The following is a 5,223-nucleotide window of genomic DNA, read 5'->3' on the forward strand; positions in this document are numbered from 1 at the left end:
GGTGGATGAAAACATGGACTGAGAGCATGGTGATCTATCACTTGTGATGCAATCATTTATTTTTTTCATTTATTGGAGTTAAGTCACTTTGTTTAACCTCTCGTATCGCAATAGCTCCTGGGAAAGAAAACCATTACTTTTGTCTACATCGTTGATATTCCCTTGTCTTCTCTGTCCTCATCGTCTCAATCACAATGCATGGCCATTTTTGGGACTACATAGCTATTGCTGCTGATTTTAGGGCCGGTGTTTGACATTTGGCATGGATTCGTTGTCAGGAAGTGTGCAGTGCGACTAGGAAAGCCGGGCCTCTGACTATGAGGATTCGTAGCAAATTCAAGCAAGGCGTAGATGGTTTGAAGCCAAAAACACACTAAAAACAAAAAAAACTCCACTGAAAGCTCCACTTTGAAAATGAACCAAGATCAACTCAAAACTCGTGTGTGTGAGGATTAGGTGTAGCCTTGCTGTCAATTGCATAGATGCAGTGCTCATTCGACCTGTTAAAAACCCTAAATTTACACTTTGATTCTTCGTCGTGACCATTTCATGGAAGCTTAAGTACTTCATTGGAGAAGCCCAAGTAGTTATTTGAGGAGGGTAAACCCTAATTGGAGGCCTCACAGCCTCAACCATGTAGTAGAAGAAGCACGGGACTGCACTAGCACCCTCTAAAGGAATGGCTGTATCTTCTTGCTCATGTGCCCAAATGAGCTCATCCTTGGCTCTAAAATTTTCCCCACAGCTTGAGGAAAGACGGTATCATCCTTGATGTGGCATTTTGAGCTATTTTGAGCTATTTTTAGGCTATGTTTGACCATTTTATGGCCATTTTTAGCCCAAAAATGTCCCCTTTTTGTCCGTAAAAAGCCCAAACGAGCTGGAAAAAATCCCTAAATTTGTAGAAAAATCCCATTTGACTCAAATTGCATGTTGAACCTAATTTTTTCCACTTGGTAAGAACTTTGGGCACGTCTTTTACGCCCGCGCACGAAACCTGCTTTTTTTGGCAAATATCGTCCGCATTGAACTTTCTGGGCAAAACGAGCGTGCCTCTTCGAAACACTTGACATTTGTACATTCCTAAAGAAAAATAGGCATATATTTATGTGAAAAATCATGTCATAGTGCCACATCTAGGGCCTCGTCCACCCGACAAGGTATGTACACGGCTGCAACCGTGGCATTTATTTTTGGATATATCACACTATGTACATTATAGCATTTGGTCCCACATTACAAAAGCATTGAAAGTGAGGTAGATATTTTAGTTTCACATCATGAACATGCCACGACACGCCATCCACCCCCTCTAAACGTGCACATCCCTTGGCATGTGCCACAAATATCTTTTGTAGGTTTTGTCTTCATTTAAGTCCACATACAGGTCGATTTCATCATTGCTTTCAACAAAATCTAGCGCATCATCATCTTGTTCTTCACCCACATCCATACCATTTTCATCAGAGCCTTCACTTTGACTTTCTTGTGAATCAAAGGGATCTGTATCACCTCTACTTTTGAATAACTTGATTCTTTTCCCTGCGATTAAGAATTGTCAGGACACCGGCAAGGCCGGACTAGACAAGGGCAGGGCCGCGAGCTAGGCAGTGTGGAACAAGAGTCCAACTAGGGCAAAGGGCTAGGGGCTATGCTATATAGTGGGTGGTTCGGTGGTGGACTCTTAGGTTCTAGTTCCCCTTGTCTTACATTGGTATCAAGAGCAAGGTTCCTTTTTTGGAAAAAGGCACAGCCGTGGAGGAGGGGAGCCACACAATTGTGCATGCTTTGGTGCATGTCGGGGTCAAAGGGGCGTGGAGTAGCCCTCCTGTGAAGAGGACGACAAGGCAAGCGCTGTGGGCAGCCCCCCTTACACAGAGAAGCGGCCAAGGTGGAGTTGCACGAAAAGAGCCGTGGGCGGGCTCTACGGCTGCACGCCGGGTAGGTGGAGGTTTCATGTCACTGGGCCAGAGCCCCTACCTCAACGCCTTGAGCGCCATGGCGTTTGTAATCTCCTGCGCGCTGCATTAAGTGGCCATAGCCGATTGGTTTGTTTTTTTATCACACTTGAGGGCGCCCAGCCCCCTTAGGGGTAGTGGCCATACACAAAACTTAATCATAAGGGGCGGTACCCATAGTGGGTACCCCACCCACCCCCCCTACTCCACGTGCGAGTACGGTAGGGCCAGAAAGTGCGGCATCGAAGAAACCGGCACACAATTCGACACAAATTTTTTGCATATTACGCAGAAACTCAGAGATTTCAAGAACACCAATTTGACGGAGTTCCAATTCAATTTTTTGGTGAAATCAATTACCCCTTTCAAGCCTAATTGATTCGGCTATCACGAACTTGTGGAATTCCATATACGGCGGACAATTCGAATCACTCTCCACCGGAATACTCTCGATTTTGACGGAATTAGCAAGGCTCATTATACTTTGCGCGTGCTCTCAATATCAGGTATTTTTTCTGAGTACTCCTTGCACCGCACTATGTCGCCATGGATTCGGATATTAGTATGACATTAGATTTTGAGCAAAGTACGCCTGATCCTGCCAATGATGGCCCGCGACCGGATCCTCTCAAGGAGAGTACCCACGACGCTACGAGAGGCAAAGATACTTATGAATTGCTCGATATTCAAGAATTTTGTGCACTTCAGACACGCATGACAGTCACGGATGAAAATTTTAACGCTTTCAATGAAAATGTTACTAAACTATCCACATTAGTAATTCAATTAATGCATTAGCACTCTAAAGAGTCCTGCTCACATGCACATGTATGAGCACGTTACCACACAAGGGTAGGGAATTTCTACTCTAGGGCAAGGCCCAAATGATGATACATTGCATACTCTCACTGCAAAAGAGGTGGATGAACTGTTGAAAAACACCAAACCACCAATTTTTAAGGGAGAAGACCAATACCACAAGAAGGATGTAATGAATATCTTTCTCAGCAAGTGGGGTGGATTTCACGCCTTACGGCGTACTTCGGACGCAGTCACAGCTCTGCAAACGAGCGTAGCTATGGAAGGCAAGGCCTACAAATAGTGGATGTCTCTCAAGGAGAAGAACGTCATACCACAGAGTTGGGCAGCTTTTGAATCAATGTTTAGCAAGGAATTTTTGCCTACGAACGATGTCAATCTTAATTGAACGGCCTGGGACACATGTTCCATGTGCCAATATCCATCACTACTTGAATATATCTCTCACTATCGGGATGTTATCCTCACATTGGAAGGCTTAAATACCTTTCAACAAGTACGGGGATTCATACGAGGTCTGACACATGAGCCTAAGAAGTATGTCAAGAACCAAGACCCGAAAACACTTGAGGAAGACATAGTGAAATCACATATTCATGATGATCCAGATGAAAAGAAAACACATAATAGTCACGTGCCTGCTAATATACACTCAGTATGGGCACAATAAAAGAAAATTTATAGTTGCCAATTCGGATGCATCTAAAAAACCCAAGGGGTCCAGGGGTCCTCTTTCTCCGGAGGACTTTGATAAAGCCAAGAAAGAAAAATTATGTTTTCAATGTTTAGGAAGAGGTCATGGCAAAAAGGATTGTCCCAAGAGGCAATCTACTGCTCAGGGCAAGGAGAAAGCAGAGCACACGGTGGTATTGCTACCCCTGGAGTCTTCCTCACGATTCTCTACAGTGGATGTAGCACACACTAAGGTGGTACATGAATGCTATCTCACAGCTTCTATGTGGCAACCAACCTTTGGCACACACGAGTTAGTACGTATGCACGGATATCTGCAAGGGCACAAGGTGCACATCTTGGTAGATGATGGTGCTACTCACAATTTCATCAATTACGGATTGGTAAAAAAACTCAAATTGCCTCAAAATCCGAGTACCCACCGCTACAAGGTAGCAATGATGAATGGGCATGATAGTGAAATTTGGGATACTCAATGTCGAGTTGTTCCATTGGAAGTACAAGGGTACTCCACATGTTTGGATTTTCAGGTCATGAACATGGAAAGGGCTGATGTGGTTCTTGGTAGGGACTGGTTGCATAGCCTAAGGCCATCACTGAAGCGTAGCTATGAGCACAACATCTTGATGTTTGAATCCCATGGCGCACGTGTTGTTGTTAGGAGAAAAAGACATACCTTCATCACCATTGATTTGTACCGCTGAGCTTATGCAGATCGTTTGTGATAATGAAATAAATCAGGTTTTCTTGTGTTACTCACTGTCTCATTTTATTTCCAATATTGAGTCTATTGAACATCCTCAATGACGCATGCTTCTCTCTCCTCTATTCCACCAATTGCTAATTCGAAACAAGAAAACGTTGCTAGTCAATTACAGAAATTATTAAAGTAATTTCAAGATGTATTTCCTAATGATTTGCCATCAGGATTACCGTCGACACAATTAGTACAACATAGCATTGACATGGCTGCAGGCTGTAAACCTGTTAGTAAACCACCTTACCGTATGAGTTATTTAGAAGCTACTGAGGTGGAACGTCAACTTTCTAACTACCTTAGCAGAGGATTTGTACAACCCAATTCTTCACTATGGGCTTCGCCTATCCTCTTAGTAAAGAAAAAGGATGGTAGTATGCACATGTGCATAGACTACCGTGGCTTAAATGCGGTTACAGTTAAGAAAAAATACCCATTGCCCAGAGTAGATGAATTGTTTGACAAGCTCATTCATGCTCATATTTTTTCAAAAATAGACTTGCGGTCAGGATATCACCAGGTCTGTATTCGACTTGCCGATATACCTAAAACTGCATTTCGAACACGGTTTGGACACTACGAGTTTTTGGTGATGCCCTTTGGGTTAACCAATGCGCCCGCAACATTCATGACACTTATGGATAGTGTCTTGAAGCCATATTTGGGCAAATTTTTCATTGTTTTCCTCAATGACATCCTACTCTATAGTGCTTCTGAAGAAGAACACTTACAACATCTCACGTAGGTGTTTGAGTTGTTACGCACAAACAAATTATATGCCAACAAATATAAATGTGATTTTCTAAAAGATGAAATTCATTATTTAGGGCATGTTATTTTAGCTAACGGCCTATACATGGATCAATCCAAAGTGGATACCATCCGGAAATGGCCTCCTCCTAAAAATCTGGAAGAAATACAGGTACTTTTAGGATTTGCAGGTTTTTACCGAAGGTTCATTAAAAACTATGCTCAAATTGTTGTTCCCATGATGGA

This window comes from Adiantum capillus-veneris, chromosome 3, assembly GCF_014529385.1.
Source record: "Adiantum capillus-veneris isolate H3 chromosome 3, ASM1452938v2, whole genome shotgun sequence".
In the NCBI taxonomy this organism is placed as follows: domain Eukaryota; kingdom Viridiplantae; phylum Streptophyta; class Polypodiopsida; order Polypodiales; family Pteridaceae; genus Adiantum; species Adiantum capillus-veneris.